General features: G+C 35.4%; 1 protein-coding gene across 3 annotated transcripts in view; it reads left to right on the forward strand.

Annotated features, from left to right (window-relative positions):
- The window catches only part of USH2A (usherin), a 739,062-nt gene that overhangs the window by 59,479 nt on the left and 656,666 nt on the right, over nucleotides 1-22,917 (forward strand). The gene's annotated exons all lie outside the window — the stretch shown is intronic.

Genomic DNA, 22,917 nt, shown 5'->3' on the forward strand with positions numbered 1-22,917 from the left:
TCCAGGTTCACATGACCCTCTCGTCTGTGTTCTGTTCCCTTCTCTTCTCTTCTAAGAGAGCTTGTGGTTAGATGTAGGGCCCACCCTGATCCTATATGCCTTCCTCTCCAGATCCTTAATTACGTATGCAAAGACCCTATTTCCAAATATGGTCACAGTCACAGATTCCAGGGGGACGCACTTTTTGGAGGGCACTTTTCAACCCACTATACTAGGGGAACTTTAAAATTAAGATGTACCTGTTATGATCAAGTTTATTTCTTTTTTCTTTTTCTTTTAAATGTTTATTTATTTTGAGAGAGAGAGAGCGCACATGCAAGCATGAGCAGGGGAAGAGCAGAGAGATGGGGAGAGAGAGAATCCCAAGCAGGCTCTGCGCTGTTAGTGGAGAGCCTGACATGGGGCTTGATCTCAGGAAACCATGAGATCATGATTTGAGCCCAGATCAAGAGTCAGAAGCTTAACCAACTGAGCCACCCTGGTGCCCCTGATCAATATTTACATAAGAACAATATGTGATAAACTATATTTTCTCAATCTTTTTTTTTGTTTGGATTTTAAAGTAGGGTTTAGAATATTAAATAGAAACTGAAATTTAATATTCAACACTAATAGCTAGATTTATGGTATTCATATCTTCCCATCCTAAAACAGGCCATAGAGGTTTAAAAGAATATATACTGCATGCTGAAAACAAAACCCAGAAATTGAATTTAGGATTAACTTGAAATAATTAGCACAATGGTTTATAAATTGCCTACACTTTAAAAATGGAACAATTATTTTATATTACTAAATAATGAATACTCATTATAAGAAAATCCAAACAATACAGAACTCTCTGAAATAGAAAATATTTCAGTTTTCTACCTTCATAGATACAGTTAACTTTTTTTATACCCTTCCAGAACTTTAGTACATATAGCTGGAGATATGGTTATAAAAATAATTTTCTAAAAATGAAATTATAATACATATGCTTTCTCTGAGGCCTCTAAAAATAAATACTTCCTCTCCAAATGTTATGGACAACATTCTATGTTAATATTCCTTCTCATTTAAAATGGCTGCATTATGCCCACTTGTATAGCTGTAACAAAAACTTTTAAAACAAACTCCTAATAATGAGCATTTAGATTATTCCTAATATTTTGAGATTATTAGCAGTTATTTACTAGAAATCGCGATACATGCCTGTATTGCTATATCTCTGTTTCTAGATCTCTATTATACACACACACACATGTATACACCTACATACGCATTTGAGCAACCGTCTGATTGCATAGTTCCTTAAGACTTTACACTTTGGTGTTGGTCTGCTTGAGTTCAAGTCCCAACTGCCCACTTACTAGCTATGTGACCTGGAACAACTTTTAAATGACTCTAAACTGTAGTTAGCCCAAATTTATTTAATTTATGTACTTTTTAAGTTTGTATTTTAATTCCAGTTAGTTAATGCACAGTGTAATATTACTTTCAGGTGTAGAATGTAGTGATTCAATACCCAGTGCTCATCACAACAAGTGTACTCCTTAATCCTCATCACCTATTTAACCCATACCCTACCCCCACCCCTCTGGTAACCATCAGCTTGTTCTCTATAATTCAGAGTCTGTTTCTTGATTTGTCTCTGTCTCTTATTATTATTTTTTTTTACCTTAGCTTGTTTGTTTCTTAAATTTCACGTATGAGTTAAATTGTTTATTTATCTTTTTCTGACTGACTGACCTTTGCTTCAATTTCTACTCTCTAGTTCCATCCTTGTCATTGCAAATGGCAAGATTTCATTCCTTTTTATGGCTGAATAATATTCCTGTGTGTGTGGGTGTGTGTGTGTGTGTGTGTATGTATATTACATGTTATATTTTCTTTATCCCTTGATCAACCAATGGACCAGTGGACACTAGGGCTACTTCCAAATATTGGCTATTGTAAATAATGCCGCTATAAACATAGGGGTGTGTGTATCCTTTCGAATTAGTGTTCTTATATTCTTTTAGTTACTCTAAATTTGAAATGATGATGATGACATTACAGTCTCATTATGAAGATCAAATGAGGCTATGTATGAAAAACATTATTGTTTTTCCAGAATCTGGCACATTGTAGTTGCTGAAAACTTAATGGCATTCTTTGATCAACAGAAGTTCTTAATTTTAATGAAGTCTAATTTACTAATTTTTCTTTTATACTTAATATTTTTATGTCCTATTGAGGAAATCTTTGCACACCCTGATATCATGGATATATTATTTTTACATTTTATCTGAAAATGTTATTATTTTACCTCTCAAATTTAGGTCTGTTTTCTATATGACTTTATTTTGGGTATGTTATGAGGTAGGGGGGTCAAGATTCATTTTTTATTTCTCACTTGAACATCACCAGAACCATTTTCATTAAACAGATCATTTCTTCGCTCCCCTGCAGTGAGTGGTAACTGTCACAAATCACGTACCTGCATATGTGAAGATGGTTTGCTCCTGAGCTCTCTCTTTTGGTCCAATGATTTGTTTGCCTGTATTTGAGTCAAAACATTTAGTTTTCATAGTTGTCATTTCGTAAAAGTCTTAAAATCTGAAAGTATTTACTTTTCCAACTTTTTTTTCCTTTCAATATTGTCTTGTCTATTTATATGAATTTTAGAGGCAGTTTTGCAATTTTCACAAAATTCTGGGATTTAAATCATAAACTCAATTTCGGGAAAATGGGTATCTATATGATACCAGATCTTCTAATCCACAAACAAAATGTATTTCTTAATTTCTCTTAATAATGTTGTTTGTTTGTTTGTTTATTTATTTATTTATTTATTTATCTATTTATTTATTATCTTGAGAGAGAGGGAGGGAGGGAGAGGATCCCAAGCAGGCTTTGTGCCACCAGTGCTGAGCCTGACCTCATGAATCACGAGATCATGACCTGAGCCAAGGTCAAGAGTTGAGTCTGACATTTAACCAACTGAGCTACCCAGGCACCCCAATGTTGTTAGTTTTCTGTCCAGAAGTTTCACTCATTTGTAAGACTTAGTTCTATGTATTTTTTGGTTCTTTTTTCACCAGTTATACTTACTATTGTTTCTGAACTTCATTTTCTAGTTTTGTTTTTATTCTATAAAAATACGATCAATTTTTATATTGACCTCAATTAAGTCCAGTGAATTTGCTAAATTTTAATTCTAATAGTGATACAATCCTGCCAGTTGCGTATAGTAGATATAGTATAGCAGAGAGAGAGAGGGACCCAGTGCAAGTGAGGGAGGGGCAGAGAGAGAGGGAGACAGAATCCAAAGCAGGCTCCAGGCTCTGAGCTATCAGCACAGAGCCCGATGCGGGGCTTGAACCCATGAACCTCAAGATCATGACCTGAGCCGAAGCTGGACGCTCAACTGACTGAGCCACCCAGGTGCCCCAGATGTATATTTTTGATACTCAAAATAAATTCTAAAACTGTGTGGTTAAATTTCCTAGCTCTGGTGTCAAAAAACTTAGAATTGAATCCAATCCAGTTGTGTGCCTTTGATAAAAATATGTATCCTTTTAAAATCTCAGGTTTTAATCTATTAAAGGATGTTTTCATAAATAATTAATAGGACTGTAATAATAATTATATGGGATCATGTATGTGTAGAATATGTTGCTTATCATATAGTAAATGTTTAATGAGTGGCAGCTATTATTAACCTCTTTGAACACCTATGCTCTTATTGTAAGTAGGGATAACAATGTCTCTCCGTAGAATTGTTGAGAAATCAGAAGACAAAGTGTCTGGACATAACTCTGTTTAATTTGTATATGCTCTTCGATCAAGCTAAGCTTATGTGAAGACTTAATTGAAGGAAACTATATATTTAGAAACTTGGTGTGAGTAATTAGCGTATTGGAGAATTTTATAAAGTACCCTGCATGCAGAATTTCTTAATAAAACATTAAATCTTGTGAGCCTTGTTTCAATATTTAATCCCCATTAGTACTTCTAAAAGTGTTTTATTGCACCAAATGTTGCTCAAAGTATTCGATAGTGCTATAAATTAGTCTGCTATGCACTGTGGGGTTGAAGTGACTTGCTTCTGCTCTTCTTCAGCATGCTAGATGTTGAATGAATGCTTCAAAAGGACACTGTGGACTGAATATGATATTTGTTATTAAGCTGTGTAAAAAGAAATTTAACTTCTGATGAGAAAACATATCATTGGAGGCGCGTCTGGGTGGCTCAGTCAGTTGAGCTCAGGTCATGATCTCATGGTCTGTGAGTTCGAACCCCACGTTGGGCTCTGTGCTGACAGCTCAGAGCCTGGAGCCTGCTTTGGAATCTGTGTCTCCCTCTCTCTCTGCCCCTCCCTGCTCATGCTCGCTCTCTCTCTCTCTCTCTCTCTCTCTCAAAAATAAATAAACATTAAAAAAAGAAAAGAAAACATATCATTGGAAAGGGGTTTGTTTCAAATGTTACTTAATTTTTACTACAATTTTCTCCTTAAGATTTGGGCATCAGAGTGCTACAAGGGAAAGGGTATTTTAAAATAATTTTTGTCTTTATTCTATCAATTTATAGGTACAGTTGTACCTACTGTATCTTTTCTCTAATTAGAGATGGCATGTAGACTGGCTCATTACTTCTGCCTAATGAGCCAGGCTCCATGCCACCTCTCTAATCAGAAAAGAGATAGGTACAGAATGTTCCCACGGACTTATTATAAATCATTTTCTTTCTCTCGCTTGCTCCTTTTTTTAATCAAAAAATTAAGTCACTGTCCTCCATACTTTTGTCCATATCCAAGATGGTTTCATTCAGGAGAGGTAATTGTGCAAGAGATTACTGTGAGCTGAATTAGGGGTGCTCTCATGCAGTGCCGGGCCGGCTGTCTGTGCTTTGGAACAGACACTGCCTCAAATACAGGCATATCAAACGAAGGCCCATAGGAGATCTAGATGTCTTTCCTCTCTTTCTCTGGTTGGGCTTAACTTGTTTCCCTGTTTCTGTACCCAGGAAGCAACAACTTTGCACGTGAGTGTTGGCTTGCTACAGAGCTTTTTTTTAGTGGGGTCTCATATCTACCATAACTTTCTAGAAAAATATGTTGCCGATCACACTTTTCTTTTGCTACAGGCCTTGTCTTTGCCTCCCCTAGGAAATTAATCAATGACCACATGAATGCATTTCACTGACCCCTGTATACATATTAATGGAATATCTATACATATAATGTATTGATGCTAATGAGATAACCTGATTTGGTTGAGTTGATTTTTTCATATACAAATAGAAGCACTTTAGACCATCTCTATGAACCAATATGTATAAGTTCCTTCTTAGAACATTTTCTTCCAGTGCAGGTGTATTTCAATGCCTCTAGTTGGACATAAAACCTGGAGGAGTTACGGTAGCAGACATGTAATTATAAGAAGTCTTTAATATCACTGTGGTAATTAACTACAACAGCCCTCCAAATTTTGGGTTTAAAAACACAAAATTTTGTGAATCAAAACTTTTCGTGGCTACTTCTGAATCGTGGGAATTTCCATGTTACGCATTTATAAGTGTCTAGCACTTTCTTAAGAAATTAACTGGTAATTATAGAATCAATAAAGATTTGCCATTTCTGTGTAAAAGTGAATGCACAGGGAGGAAAAAGATAACCATCTAAAGCTAACTCCAATGTCCTTTCCCTTCCATGTGTTCTGCTGTGTGTTGTGTATTAATTCATCTGCTTGTTTTTCATTCTTTAGTTGAAATACTACTTTTAATCTCTGCTGGTGTCCCATGGGTAAATGTGTCTAACCTCACCTGGGTATAGAGGAAAGGAAAGGAAAATATTGAAACATCTGACATTTTTCTTTTGGTTGAGATTATGACAAATTTTTTCTGAGGGAATGTTTTTTGGAATTAGGGTAAAAAAAGAAATAGAAAAGTATAGAAATTGATTAATTAAGACAGGTTAATGGAATGGAAGAAGAGTATAGAAACAAGGCATATATAGGTATAGAGGGGTTTATTTAAAGGTTAAGTTGGTGTTTCAGATTGTCCTAGAGATTTCTTGCAATAAATCAGGACAATTGGCCAACTATGTTACAAAATAAAAAGATAAATTCAATGTATTCCTTCCAACTGTACAAAATAAAAACTGCAGATGAGTTAACATTTAAATGCAAGGTATGTCATCGTGAGGTAGTAGAGGAAAATGAAAGCAAATGTTTCTTAATCCTTGCATATTGAAGACTTTTATTAGCATGATACCATGGCCAGAAACACTATAGGAAAATATTGAAAACATCTGACTAGTAAACTGAGAATTTAAAATTTAAACAATGCTTATCATTTTATGCTTAATTTGGCAAGGAATAAAAAAGAGATGATACTACTGTGGAAAGAGTTTAGGATAATCTGGCAAACTACAATAAGTAAAAATGTGGAGACTATTTAATCCAAGAATTCTACTTCCAGGATATATCTCAAGAATATAATTAGAGAAAACCTTAAATATGTACTCAAAAGTACTCATTGTAGAATTAAAGTAGCAAATAATTGGAACCAATTAAACATTTCAAAAGGGAATTAAGTAAAGTTGAAATTATACTTAAATTGGAAAAATATGCAAAACTAAGAGAAAGGAAGTATGTTTATTTGTAGAGACAGAGGAGTAGGTTCGTGATGTGTTAGTACAAGAAAAAGCAAGAGTATGTAGTATAATACACTCTGAATTGAACATGGCTTGACAAAACACACATCTACATTGGACATTTAGGTTATTGGACATACAAATTACTATTGCTGTAATAATTAGTACCTAAGAAACAAGGCATGAGATTTATAATAAGAAAGAATTGGGTTTGAATCCCAGCTCTACTTCTTAAAAGTCAGGTGATTTTGGCAAAGAATTACACTTCTTGGGGCACCTGGGTGGCTCAGTCGGTTGAGCGTCCATCTTCAGCTCAGGTCATGATCTCACGGTTGGTGGGTTTGAGCCCCATGTTCGACTCTGTGCTGACAGTTCAGAGCCTGAAGCCTGCTTAGGATTCTGTGTCTCCCTCTCTCTCTCTCTCTCTCTCTACGCCTCCCCCACTCGTGCTGTCTCTCTCTCTCTCTCTCTCTCTCTCAAAAATAAAAGAACATTAAAAAAAATAAAAAAAAAAGAATTTTACTTCTCAATCCAATTTCCTGATTTGTTTTCCTAATTTTTCTAATTTGTCATGTGTGTACATACTTTTCAAGGTACTTGTAAAACTTACAAATAATATGGACCTGGTTCATGAAAGGTACTTAATCAAATTTTGCCATGTTAAAGCTTATTGATTTTGTGAAACTTAAGTATTTTTAAATGATGGTCATAAACTGTATCAATTTTTTTGGCTCAGAGTCAAAATTTTCCTGGGGTGAGGAGGGAAGAATGTTAAATTTTGAGTAATGATGTGCTAGATGTTTGAAAGTACTTTGTGTAGGTAAACCCCGTGAAATAATTTCTTTTCTCTTTAAAGATTAACCCTTTCTGGTATGTGTCATTGTTTCCTGAAACTCCTGTATTCCATCTGGTGTTAACTTATCTTCAGCCTGAAGTGCTTCCTTTTCCATTGCTTACGATTCAGTCTGTGAGAAACAAACTCAACTTTTAAAAATGTCTTTAATTTATCTCTGTTTTTGAAGGATATTTTCACTGGTTCCATTTACAGGAATTCCAAATTGATAGTTGTTAATGTTTTCCCAACACTTTAAAGAATTATAATTTATTGTCTTCTGCCCTTCATTTTTTTCTGACGAGAAGTCAAGCCGTCATTCATATCAATGTTCGCTTGAATGTGGTAGGTTGTTTTTCCCTTGCTGCTTTTAAGGTTTTCTCTTGGATGTTAACAGTTGAACTAAGTAGTCCCTATGTGTAGTTTTTACTATGTTTACCCTGGTTGAGGTTTGATCAGACTCTTGGATGTGTGAAGTGATGTTTTCATTACTTTCAGATGTTCTTGATAACCATCTCTTAAAAATTTTCTTTCTTCTTTTTCTCTAGGACTTCAGTTACAATTATTTTAGAGCACTGGATATCATCCCACAGATCCTGAGCATTTTTTCCCTATACTCTTTTCTTTTGGTGTTTCTCTTCGCATATTTTCCATGGACCTGCCTTGAAATGCACTGATCATTTTCTCTGTTTTATTTAGGCTGCTGTTAAGCTTATGTAGAAAAGTCTTCATTCTTAATCTCATACTTTTCATTTCCAGCATTCCTATTTGGCTACTTTTTGGTAGATGCGATCTCTCTACTCAGATTTCCCCCATCCATTCGCACATGTTGTCAGTCACCACTTCCACTAGATCTTTTAGTATTTTTGTCTTAGGTATTTTCATATCCTTATTTAATAACTAATGTCTGGGCCATATCTGCATCACCTCCTATTAATGGTTTCCTGTCTTTACAATGGGCCACATTTTCTTCTTCATGTGTCTATAAATATTGTGTACTAGACATTGTATATAGGTTTGGAAAGACAGAAATGAATAATATTTACCTCTAGAGGAAAGAGCACTCTATCAGGCTGAGAGAGAGAGAGAGAGAGAGCACGTTGGGGGGTTGTTGAGGAAAGTGAGTAGGAGAAGAATAAAGTCAAACTGATTTGAAGTTGAAGTTGATCTGGATGTGGGCTTTATTACAGTTTCAATGTTATGTCATTTACCACTGGTTTCAGATGTTTGAGGATAGAATCGGGCTGGGTGCAGACTCACTGTGTGCTTGGGCCCTTTGGAATTCTAAGCTGTTGTTCCAGGGTACTATGGCTGACTCTCCCACCTCTTGCTTCTCTGTTAGGGAGACCAGCAGTCCTGGGTCTCATCTCTCCTATGAAAGGCTTGTACCTTTGTAGAATTTAATTTGTTTAGATTTCTTTGTGTCCTCTACTTTCTCAGGGGTTAAAAATGATTTCATAGTTTTCCTGGCATAATTTGGTTGTTGGGTTGATAGTAAAGTGATGGTCTCTTGCATCTGTCCATGTCTTAATCCGAAGATGAAGTCCAACCATTATTGTAACATCTAATCTGTGCCTCTTTTCTTTCTTTGTCCAACTCTCCACTTTAACTCTGCTGTCTGCTAGGCTGTCTCAGCGATGGCCAGTCTCTGGCTGTCTGGACCTAGAAGGATTATTATTTGGCCTCAAGGATTATTTTTGTGGAATTTAGGCATTCACCTTGTAGTTATCTCTTATAACCTTTTCTGGAGTAATTTTTGGCCTTTTGGGATCCTAACTGTACCTCTGGCTTTTTAAACTTTTAACGTGTTTTTTTGTTTTTTATTTATTTTGGTTTGCCCGAAATCTATTCACTGCCAGTATTTGAAGCTGAAAGGTAGTGACAATTCCTCACTTTTTTTTTATTGTTACTTTTCATGTCTGTGCCTCCTAGAGCTCCCTTTGTCCAGAAGCAGTATTTTAATCAGTTTGTATAGCATATAAATATTGTGCATTTCCTTTTTCTGTCAGATATATGCTAATACTTATCAACTTGCACCCTCTGGTGCCCTGAATCCAGCCATTCCTCAACACCTCTGGGATGTTTAATCAATTTACTGAAACAACTTTCCCCTGTCTCTCACTCCCTTGTTGTGTTCTGTCCCTTCTTATTGAGCTTAAGTATCATGGTCAAATATTAGAATCACTTCCTTGCACACACCTTGACTCCTTTGCTTTTTATTTTTCCTCACTTGCTAGTATTACCATGGCAACACCCTGTATTGGTTAAATAGACCCAATCAGGATGACTTGTGCCACCTAACATTTATGACCATAAACCCCTATGTGCCCATGATGCTGCCCTAGGTTCATTCCATATTTCCCTTATGCATTCACGTTCTGCCTTTGGGTAACTGTGTACACGTTTTTTTCTGTCCTTAAATTTACTTCTTATCCTGACCCTCCGCTGATGATAATACCTTCCAGTTCACAAGGAAATTAAAACAAGTAATAAAATAACTACTATAAATTCCCACTGCTGTATTTATCCACCTCTGTCATATAATCTAGATCTTATCAAGGTAATTTTCACAGCATTTTTCCCCATTTGCTCCTGTATCGTGTTTTCTAGTGTTTTGGAACTTCTCTAGTATTAATGGAACATGTCAAGGACATACAGATATGGTATGATTCTTCCATTAAATTTTTTTCTTAACTCCCACATCCTCCACCAGAGTGTTTTGTTTTGTTTCTTTGTTCCTCTTTTTAAGCAAAACTTCCTCCTTGTTTTGTCAGTGATAGCACTCTTTCTTTTCCAGTTCTACTGTCTACAGTCAGGCTTTAGCTCACCACAACATTTAAATTATACTTGTCAAATCTCTGCTGACCTTCACGTCATAAATCTGATAGTTAATTTCACATCTTTATCCTATTTGACCCATCAACATCACTGAAAAGAGTTGAGATCATTCCTTCCTTGTTATACTTTCTTCACTTGGTGTCTAAGACCACATTATCTCCCGGTTTCTCCCTGAATTTCTAGTTGCTGTGTCTCAATTTGATTTCCTGGTTCCTGTTTATCCACTTGGCTTTCTTAACATTGGTACTCTAGGACTCACACCTTGGTTCTGTTTCCATGTCTGTAGACATGCACTCCCTTAAACATCACCTCCTGCTTCAAAGTTTTAAATACCATCTAAGTGGCTTAAATTCTAAATCGAAATCTATCTTCCTTCCTCGTTCCCCCAGCCTCTTTCCTAAATTCCAGAATGCTACCTCAGACTATCTAAAATCTCCACTTGGATGCTTAATTTATATCTCATTTTTTCCCCAAACTGAACTTTGGATGTTTTAGACCTCTTACTTTGATACACATACTATTTCTTCTATAATCCTCCCCATTTCAGGTACGTGCAGTTTCATTTTCCACTATTTCAGAACGAAAGATTGGAGTCCTTGCCAGTTCTTCTCACATTTGACATATGTATCAGAAGAGTCCTGTTGATGTTACCTTCAAATTATGTCCAGATTTTGATTCCAACTCACACTTGCTCTAGAGCTACCTCAGTCCAGGGCATGGTTGCTGCTCTTGCGTGGATTAATGCAAAGTCTTTTAACTGCCTCCACCCTGCCATCCACTTTTTTCTCAACACAATAGCCAGGATTGTTCTGTTACTCATGAGGCAGATCATGTTCCTTCTGTGTTCAAAATGCTTTATTATTTTCCTACCTCACTAGAGTGAAAGCCACCATTTTTATGATGGCCTATAAGACCTACATGATCTGACTACAGTTACTTCTCCGGCGTTACTATTGCTACCATTTCTTTTTCTCACTTTGTTTCACCCAAACTGGCCTTTTTGCTGTTGTTTGAATATGTGAAGCCCACTTCTGTCTTAGGGTCTTTTCCGTATTCACTGTTCCTTTAGACTGGAAGTCTATACCTCCAGATTTCCATAGTGCTGACTCCCTCTCTTTGGGTATGCTCAAATATTGCCTTCTTAATGAAATCTTCCCTACAACCCTCCAGTTCCCCACGTTTTGCCCCTCATTATGCTGCTTTTTTTTTCTCTTCATGGAACTTACCATTTTAACTTAGTATATGAGTTACTTAGTATTTTTATTGTATACATACGTTTCCCTTCTAGAATATAAATTCTGTGATTTTTTTGTTTGTTTACATTGTCCTCTGATGTATCCCTAGAGCCTGGAAGATTGCCTGCCACATGATAGCTATTCAATAAATATTTGCTGTTTGCTCAACAAGTGGATGAAGTGAGAGGATCTGAAGGGTAGAGTATATGGATATAGCTAAAATTAGTTTGTCAGCCTCACCTCTCTGGAAGTGTTCCAGATGTGATTTCTAATGGACTTGCTCTGTGAGAATGGAAAATGTTACAAAGAAGTAGTTGAGCAGATACTGGTGATTAAAGGAGAAGAAGAAGTCAAAGGTATATCATAAAGAGAAATAGGGATGTTGGGATTTTGTGTGTATATGTGTGCATATATGAGGTGGAGAGGAGAGCGGAGAAGAAGAAAAGGAGAGAAAGGTTAATGCAGGGGAGGAACTGAGGGAAAGGAGAGTGGGCTTAAGGGAATTAATGTTGATTATTTGAGATAGAAATGGAATAGCCAAGTAGAAATGGCAAAAGGTCGTTTGAGACAGGAGACTGGATTTGAGGACTGATTTAGGGTTAGTGATATGGAGATAAGAATATTCCTTATAGAGGTTATTTTTGAAGTTCTAGAAGCAGATAAAATTATTGGAGGAGAGAAAACTAGAAAAAAAGAGTATAGAGCTACAGATAGAGGGTTTGGAGATGGGGGTAAAGATTAGAGGCACCCAAGGAGCTTCAGAAGTATCCCAAGGGTTAGGATATTAGAAGACAAATGATGATGACTTCAAGATGTTCTTCAATAATACCAAACACCAGAATACTAAGGAGAAGTTATAAGACTGAAAATCACACCTAGGTTGGCCATCAAGAGTACACTTTCAGTCTAGCGATAGAGAAAAGGGAATGTAGATCACTTAAAATGAGACTAAATGGTAAGGAAAAGGAGACTTTGGGTGTAGATATTGCAGAAAACTGGTTCTGAAAAGAAGAAAAGGAATTGGATGAAATTAGCATAATATAAGGTTCTGTTCTCTGTTCTCTGATTCAATTACTCTTGACCATTTTGTGGCCATCCTCTGACTCTTCAGGATAACAGCTTTCTTTTCACTGATTTAAATAATGATTCTGGAGGTGAATTTTCAAACTTTCCTTCATTCAAGAAATTTTATAATACTGTATGTATTGTACAATTGTATAATAATACCTGTATTAATTGTATATGACTGTACATTAAATGCTTATGTTTTTTATTGTCTGCAATGATAGCTTCATTTGGAGCTTTATTTCCTTCTTATGGTTACATGATAATTGGAGTATATTCTCATTCTTTTCTCTTGATGCCTAAAAACAACAATAACAGTAACAACAAAACCAGAAAACACACTCTAGGTTTTTTTCTTGGCATGAAGCCCTTACCATTTTGAGCACTTAAAAAAAATGAGCAAGATTGACTCTATTCTAGAACCATCATATTTTGAAGTTCTAGATTTTTATGATTTATTTTAAAATTTGTTGTAGAAAAAGTGTTTTCTTTAATGTCACAATGAAGTAAATAGAAATCAGGTAATTAACCTATCTCTTCATGCATACCTTTAATTTCAATTTGAATTCCTGATAGAAATGATGAAAGGCAATTAGCTAAGTCTTTGTTAAAAGGAGATATATTAGCTTTTATTTTACTGCATTGAGATTTTGTTCTTTACATGTGAATCTATTAATGGTATTGTCAAAATGCTCAGTCTTTAAGCTCTGTTATTTTAAAAAATGAGGATTCTGTTTGATATCATGTTAGATATTATTTCCAAAAAGAAATTCAGTAATTATCTTTAATTCTTTTAACCTATGGGTAGATGTCTCTAAAACTACCTATGCTAATTATCATACTTCTATTTCTAAAACTTTTGGTTCACAAGGGACAGATCTAATCTTACTAACTTCACATTGTTATTACTATTTATTTGACTTTAACATTTATAGCAACATCTAACCTTCTAAAATAATTTAGAAATACCCCCACTTTCTTTATGTCAGTGATTTCCCAGGCAATGGACATGTGAAATTGAAATTTCAAAATGTATTTAAGCAATTTTTAAAGATTCTTAAAGATCTCCTTTCCTGTTACGCATTTACATTTATCATTCTCATGTATATTTGTATGATTTTGTTATAAGGTTGACTCATATAAAATTGCCATTTTTTACATTAAAAATGGCCAAATATTGGCTATTTCAGATGGCTAAACCTAATATATAGGTAAGTATCCTTAAATAACATAATATATGCTATTATCTTCATGTTAAAATGTACAGAATGGTGTCTTAGTGTATTTTCAACTTGGTGCTTGCACAAAAATGGGGAATTATTTGAGATCTGGTTCATTCCTTGTAGTTGTGTTATTCATATCCCAGTATATGAACAAAAGCATTTATTTGTTCCCAAGTTGAGAATTAGTTTTATCTCATTTTATAATTTATAAAATTCTATAATTTTAAATGTCTCCTTGGACACATTCATCTTTCTTCTCTTCTATTCTGTAAAATGGATATTATTCTTGTTTAATTGCCCTAGCTGGTATGCCCAGAACACTGTTGAATAGAAGGGGCAAGAGTGGACATTAGTGTCTTGTTCCTGATTGCAGGGGGAAAACATTTAGTTTCTCACCACAAAGTGTAATGCTAACTGTAGGTTTTTATAAATGTTCTTTATCCAATGAGGAATGCCGGAGTCCAGCTCCAGCATGTCCAGGGGTTCCCGAAGGATGAACAGCATCAGCGAAAAAGTGAAAATAAAATAAAACAAAAATAAAATGGACACAGACAACAACGGTGTGTTAGACTGGCCACTTTATTGTAGCAAGCGTGGCATTATATTTGTTAGCAAATTCCTGGTAGCGTGCATTATCTATGTTTCTCGGCATTACCTAATTCTAAAAATGTTCCTTTGTGTGATCACCCACAAAGGAACAACATAGTTATTTTCTAGTAACATTCCCTCCTACCCTTTCAAGGTCATCTAGTTCTCAACACCTCAAGTGGAATGTTTTACAAGGACGTGACTTCTTAATTGTTCCTTTGTGCCATCTGTGGTACAAGGGACAAGAGTATTCGCTTTGGTCTGGGGTGCCGGGAGGGAGCCAAGAGGGCCCTGGGAGCCCACGCCTTACGTGCTCCCAGAGAGACAATGTATACCTAGGAACTAATGAACCTTTCTGTACCTTAATCCACCAGGTACAGTTATCATCTGGAATGCCTCCTGGGGGCCAAGTGGGCCTAGGGGTTGGAGTAACTTGTATCCATAGATACTTTCCTTTGTTGCCAGAGTGGGGATTTCAAACCCATTTGTCCCCCTCCTTGGCTGGGAAATATATGGGGCTATCCTCCCTTTAGGTAGAGGAGTGTTTATAGGGGGCGGCAAGGGCTGGATGTAGGGCCGCGTAATTTCCTGTGGACTCTTATTTCTTTCCCCAATGGTTCTATTCCCGGGGGGCCCGTTGTGGGCAATTCCCCAACTGGCAATTCCCCAGGTACTTTCATTGATGGGGGGCTGCCCTGACCAACGCCAAGGCCAAATTACATAAAAGCAGGAGTACAAGAAGCTTCACTGTCGGTGGGCCGCTATGCCGCCCCTGTCGGTCCACTGCCCGGGCCCTGCCATCAGGCTGGTTGGATAGCTCGGCTTCCAGCAGAGGAACTTCCCTTCTTTCATAGCTTGTTTTTATAATGAAATAGGTTTGGAATTTGGCAAGTGCCTTTCCTGAATCTATGAAGATGATCATTTGTTTTTTATCCTTTATTCTATCAATATTATGCATTATTCAATATTCACATATTGGACCAGTCTCGTATCTCTGGGATAAATCTCAGTTGCTTATGGTATATAATCTTTTTATTTGTGGTGTTTGATTTAGTTTACTAGTGTTCTGTTGAAGATTTTGCCTCTATATTCATAAAACATTAATCTGTAACTTTCTTATGATGTCTTTATTGGTTTTGGTATCAGGATGAGATGATTCTATGAATTTATGAATTCTGATTCAGTCTATGAATGAGTTGAGAAGTGTTTCTTCCTCTTCTATTTCTTTTGGAAGAACTTGTGAGGGATTGGAGTTATTCCTTGTTTAAATGTTTAGAAGAATCCACCAGTTGAAGGCATGTGGTCCTGGATTTTCTTTGTGTGTAGTTGTTTTTATTACTAATTTATTCTCTTTGCTTATTAAAACTACTCAGAATGCCTATTTCTTCTTGAGTCAGTTTCAGTAGTTTGTACCTTTTGTGGAATTTGTTCATCTTATCAAGATGATCTAATCGTTAGTAAACAGTCTACAGAATTATCTTACAATCTTTCATGTCTGTAAGATCATTTGTAATGTTCCTTCTTTCATTCCTGATTTGACTTTTCTGTCCTTTGTTTTCTTTGTCAGTCGAGCTAAATGTTTGTCAGATTTGTTAATCATTTCAAAGGATAAACTTTTGTTGTTTTTCCCTATTGTTTTTCTATTTTCTATTTCATTTATGTCTAATCTTTATAACTTGCTTCTTTCTGCTTGCTTTGGGTGAAGTGTACTCTTTTTTTTTTTTCCCTCTAATTTCTTAAGGTAGAATATTAGGTCATTGATTTCATTACTTTATTCTTTAATATAGATATTTATAGCTGTATTTCTCTTTAAGCAACACTTTACCTGAAACTCATGAAGTGTGTTTTGTTGTGCGTTTGTTTTCATTTGTCTTAAAGGACCTTCTAGGTATTTTGGGGATTTTTCCCTTGGTTATTGGGAATGTGTTTGGCTACAGTTTATGTAGTATGTCTTTCTTCTGTTTTTTAGCTTTGAATCTATTTGTTTCTTTGAGTTTGTCTTTCCTAGGAAGCATATAGTTGGATTCTGTTTTCTGCCCCCATTCTTCCCACATCTCCTTTTCTGGGAGATGTTTACCCCATTTCCATTTAATGTAATTATTGATAAGGTAGTTGAAATGTCACTTTGCTATTTGTTTCCTATATGTCTTTTTTGTTCCTCTATTTCTCCATTAATATCTTCTTTTGTGTTAATATGTTTTAGTATACCATTTTAACCTCCTCGTCATTTTTTTTTTTACTATTTGTTATTTTGTTAGTAGTTTCCCAGGGTATTAAAATGAACATAATCTAGTTTTCATTAATTACAACTTCTTTTTTTTTTTAACTTTACATATTTTGAGAGAGAAAGACAGCATGAGCAGAGTTGGAGCAGAGAGTGTGGTAGAATGAATTCTAAGGGGCTTGAACTCACAAACTGTGAGATCATGATTTGAGCAAGATTGAGAATAAGACTCTTAACTTACTGAGCCACCCAGGCACCCCAATACCAAATTAATTTCAATAGTATACAAAAACTTTGTATCTATTTAGTTTTTTTTCCCTCCCCCTTGTTATTGTCATTCAAATTATGGTGTTAGATGTCCGTCAACACAGAATTATAATTATTGTATTATGCAGTTGTTTTTTTAAATCAGGAGAAAAAGTATTATAAATAAAAATGCATTTATATTATCTTATATATTTATATTTGTAGTTACTTTACAGGGGCTCTTTATTTCTTCAGGTACATTAGAGTTATTGTTTAGTGTCCTTTTATTTCAACATAAAAGTTTACTTTAGTAATTTATATGAAGCATGTCTACTAGTCACAATTCTCTCCAATTTTGTTTATCTGGGAATGTTTTATTTAATCTGTCCTTCATTTTTGAAGAATAGTTTTACTGGAGAGAATATTTGGTTGGCAATATTTTTTCTTTCAGTGCCCTAAATATGTCATCCCGCTGCCTTCTGGCCTCCATGGTTTCTGATTAAAATTATGTTGTTAATCTTATTGAACATACTTTGTATCAGATGGGTCATTTCTCTCTTGCTGCTTTCATGATTTTTTCTTTGTCTTCCAACAGTCTGATAATAATATCTCTAGGTGTAGATCTTTTTGAATTTATCCTTCTTTGAGTTCATTGAGCTTCTTGGATGTGTAGGTAATGGTATTCATCAAATCTGAAAAAGTTTTAGTAATTTTTTAAAAATATTTTTTCTGCTCTTTTTTTCTACATCTTTTCTTGGGATTCCTATTATACTTATGTTGGTGCACTTGATGGTGTCTCAGTTTTCTGAGGCTCTGTTTATTTTTCTGCATTACCTTTTCCTTCTTCCTCAGACTGAATAACCTAATTTGACCTATCTTCATGTTCACCAATTCCTTCTTCTGCCATTTGTATCTAATATTGAACTCCTCTAGTGAATTGTTATTTTCACAATTTGTCTCCTTACTCATATTCTCTATTTGCTGAGGCACCATTTTCATCCTTTCTTTAGTTTTTGAGCAACTATTTAAAATAGTTGATTTAAAGTCTTTGTTAAGTTTAATGTATGGACTTACAATTGACCAAGTTTCTATGACTGCTTTTCCTTCCACTCTGTATCAACCTGTTAACCATAGTTTCTTTTGTTGTTTTTGCATGTGTCACTTTTTTTGTTAAAAACTGGATGTTTAAATAATATAGCAAATCTGGAAATCATTCTTCCCTTTCTCATGTTTTTTTATGCTTCTGTTTATTGCTGCTTTCTTGTTTAGTGACTGACCTGATTTACATACAGTCTATATTATTGTCACATGTGGGCACTGATTTTTGTGTTCAATTAACTTAGTGCTCAGCTAAATGTTTGAAGAGAGAATTTCTTAAATTCCTAGAATGAATAAGTTTTTCAGTCTTTGCTTAAAGCTCTGTATTTGTGTTAAAGTGTGCCTCTAATGTTTAAACAGGTAAGCTCTCTTCTTTAGTCACCACTACCTGCTTGTGCAGAGCCAGAATGTCAAGCAGAGGTGAGAACTTAGGTTCTTCTCAGGTTTCTCTTGAGCATGCACATAGGCTTTATATGTGCATGGCATTCTAGATTTCCAATAATATTTCAGAGCTTTGCAAAACTCCCGATGGACATTTATGCTTCAGCTTTTCTATTTAACTTTTTTGCTTTGTTTGTTGTTTACCCAACTATTATCTCTACCTCAGGCAACTGCAGTGGTAAGCAGTTGCTACTGATTATTTCCAACAAACATCCATAGAGAAATGACTCTTTCCACTGGGCAAGCTCTGAGTCTGTTCAAGTCTTGCTCATGGGTTTTCTAAGATATTGTCAGACAGACTAAATTTTCTGAGGTTGGAGCTTTGTAGGAACTCCAATTTCATTCTGATTTCTCCAGTGGCTGCTAGGCTGCTGTTTCTCACTGTTATCATGGATATTTATTTTCAAGGTTACCACTGAGTGGCAGAGAGGAGGATGGGAACAGAGAAAGTTAAAATGCCACCCCTCCCCCAAAACATGCTATTCTTACTGATGTTCAGACATTAAAAATAAAACCTCCCTGGATTGTGGCAGAGTTTTGGTTAATTTACAGAGTTCCAGAGAAGTTGTTTTGACACTCTTTGCTAGAGTTTTCATTGCTTTTATGGAAGAGAGAATTTTCAGTTGTTCTTTCTCTGCCATTCATAATGACATCCTGTAATTTCTTTCATCATTGTTTTGCATTTTTCTCCCTACAGACACTGTCATGTTATGTTAGATTTATAACTAGTGTTTCATGTTTTGTGGCTAATACAAATCATACTTAAAAAATTTATTTTCAGTGTTTCATCACTAGTATATAAGAATTGAATTGACTTTTATATATTTAACTTGCATCATATAAAATTGCTAAATTCACTTATTCTAGTAGCTTTTATGTAGATTCACTGGAATTCTTTAAGTAGACACTTCTGTTATCCACAAATAGGGGCAGTTTTATTTCTTCCTTTCCAATTGCTGTGACATTTATTAATTTAGGTTTTTTGAAAACCGATTTTTACCCTGATTTATATATTAGATTACTTACACTGTTCCCATTTATCTAATTTTCCTATGCCACCTGTTATAATGTGGATGTACTGCCTTTTCCCAGTCATTATCTGTTTTCTGAGTAGACAATTATGAGATCATTCTGGTATGAGTCTGTCTGTTTCCCTGACCCATTTATATTATTTAGACATATTTTGGCCATATGAATATTTTTTCAAAGAAGAATCTTTTTATACACTATTTATTCCAATGAATATCTACTGTTAAGGAATTGGAAACTAAGAAAGGAAGGAGTAAAATCCATCTTAATCCTCAAAATATTTTATGATACTTCCCACTGAAACCAAAATCATAATTCTCTTATTTAGAATGGGTGATTCACATTAACTATAGGTATTTAGAGAATTTTTTTCTCACTTCTTGCTTTGGAAATTTTTTTCAAATATGAATTCTTCAGTAGAGGATGTGATTTTTCTATGTTCAGACTCCAAAATTTACAACTAAAATGGTTTTTAAAGGTCATAAAACACAGCCCCTTTATTTTATAGATGATAAAATATATTTTATTATTCCTCTGCAGCAGAGCTTCCCTTTAACTATTATTAAAATATAGGAAGTTAATTCTAATTTATCAGTATTGAAATGTACACCTCCACTTCTACACCCTGGTCTGACTACTATCATCTTTCACTTGGATTAGTATAATAGCTTAACTGGTCTCACTACCTGTACCCTTGTCCTCTCCATTCTATTCTTAACACTTTTGAATAAACCTGAGATCATGTCAGTCCTCTCCTCTAAACCCTCCAGTGTCTTCCTATTTCATTCAGAATAAAAATCAAAGTCTTTACAGTAGGTTTGCAAGGCTTTTAATGACTTGAACCCCTTTCCCCCCAGCCAGTTACTTGTCTGACCTAATCTTCCAATAGCCTCCCCTCTATTATTCTGCTCCTGGATGCTGGCTCCTTGCAGTTCCTCTCACATGCCAAGCATACTGCCTTAGGGGTCTGTGCACTCATTGGCTCCTGTCTGGAATATTTTGCCCCTAGATATATGAATGATTCATTCCCTTTCTCCTGTCAATACCACATTCTCAATGAGGCCTCTCTTGAACATACCATCCAAATTAAAACTCCAGTCTATGCTTTCCAAGCTTCTCTAATTTCCCCAAATTTTCATACCATTTATCATGTTCTAGTGTACTATGTAAATTACTCATGTATTATGCTCATCTAGCTGCTTAAATGCAAGCTCCATAAAATAAGTTTTTGGGGTTTTGTGTCTATCTTGTGAACTGATATATCCCTGGAACCTGTGAAAGTGCCTAACACATAATAGGCAATCAGTAAATACTTGTTGAATGAATGAATGCATAAAAGAGTACAGCCACCTTGACAATTTAAAACCATGATTCTGGCTTTGACAAAAATCAAAACATTCATTATTTTTGCTTTCAGTTAGATTAGGCCTTTGAAAATCACAAATGATTATCTCATATTTTTTATGATCTGTATTTTCTGGGTTATTTGAGATAAAACATTCAACAGTGGGGCACTTTTAAATTCAGGATGTGGAACTACAGCAAGGGTTATAGCGGAGGCTAGGGAGATAAGGGTTGGATGTGGTTTGAGTGTGAAGAGGTGAAGGTAAAAAAATAAACAGAAGGTAGATCCAGCTTCCTTCATTTAGGAAGACAATATTCATTACCTCTTATCTCAGAAAGACAATTAATACCATGAGTAGTTTTTTTCTGTTTGTCTTCCCCACTCCCCTACAAAAACACACAAGCATACGATAAGTTAGCCATATTCATACCTGTTCCTCCCATCTTTCCTCTTATCTTCAAGAAAGGCATATCCTTCCTCTGTCATTCCCTACTTTGCTTAACTTTAGATCCTAGATCCAGATCAATTTATCAAGTTTTCTGGATGGCCACTTCACCTATGAACAAATTATTGTGTTTTCTTATTTCTTTCAATTACACATTTTAAAGCAAACTGTGTTGGAATTCTAAAGATTTGTGCAGACTCTTATAGTATTTTCTTGTTTTGTCTTCATAACACCAATTTAATATAATAATTAGTTTGCACTTGTTTCTGGACAGATAGGATAGAGCAACTCTCCTTACTGAAAAGTCAGAGCAGGAGGCTGTGTAGTCCACCTCCTTCCTGTGGACCTCAGGTTGTGGGGTACATGAAAGACCGAGACAGAGGGGTGGAGAGGGAAAGTCCATAAACATAGTTTTTTCTTAAAGTATATTGTTTGAAAATATTTATATTTATGAAAAAATATTAATAGATAAAATATTCTTGATTACTTTCTTAAATGTCCCTTAAAATATAATATATATGTACATATATATGTGTATATGCATGTGCACGCAAACATATGTGCGCACAAACATATACACACACACGTGCACATATACATTTACACAGACACATACTCATGCCAAATGTCACCCTCTTTGCTCATTCATCTTCTCCTGCTTCTGAGATCAATATCTCAGACTATTCGGTGTGCTAATTCTACTTGACATCTTTTATTCATCAGATATATCCTTACCCTGCCCCAGTTTCTTCCATATCACCACCAAGGAGCTGCAACAAAGATAGATCAAATATTCTTTAAAACTCTTATCAAGACAAAAGGACAATAGCTTAAAAACAAACACACTGGGACACCTGGGTGACTCAGTCGGTTGAGCATCCGATTCTTGATTTCAGCTCAGGTTATGATCCCAGGGTTGTGGGACCAAATCCTGCATCTGGCTCAACACTGGGCATGGAGCTTGCTTAAGATTCTCTGTCTCTCTGTCTCTGTCTCTCTCTCTCTTTCTCCCCTCCCTCTCTGCCCCTCCCCCAGTTGTACTCTCTCTATCTCTCAAGTGAACGAACTTTTGAGGAAATGGTCATTTGGTAAGTTGGCCTTTGCCCTAAATTTAATTGCCCTAAAAAATAATTATTGAGTTGGCACAATAAGGTAGATCGCATCCCCTCTTCTGTTCCCGTGATCCAGACTCTGGCTAGAATTATTCCATTTAATCAAATTTTCCTCATTATTAGAAGCATAATAACAAACCCAAGAGGTGGTAGGTTTGTTTGTTTGTTTGTTTGTTTTTTGTTTTTTGTTTTTTTTTTTTTTTGGTTTTTCTGTTCCCATTCTCTTGGGCTTACCTGTTATTAAATTCTAAATAAATATTTGCTAAATGAATTAATGAAGCAATGTGTGATTTAAGGTTGATATCTACCTACACCTTGAAAGTTCACCTAATTCAATGCAAAGTGGACTTTGAATCTGGCTTGTCTTAGAAGAATTCTCAGGAGGTAATGGAATTTTGAGACTGAGCTAGAATACCATTGATATATGTGAATAACTCAAAATTTATGAATAGGAGGTTTTCAATTTATCCTCATTTACTGGAGATTTTCTAGACTAGGCATTAATCTAAGTTTGGAGATGACCCAAAATGATACTCTGGAGCTTGGAGACAGAACAGGGGCAGGGGGGTGGGGTGGT

This window comes from Panthera pardus, unplaced genomic scaffold, assembly GCF_024362965.1.
Source record: "Panthera pardus isolate Hobbes unplaced genomic scaffold, ASM2436296v1 HiC_scaffold_21, whole genome shotgun sequence".
NCBI lineage: Eukaryota > Metazoa > Chordata > Mammalia > Carnivora > Felidae > Panthera > Panthera pardus.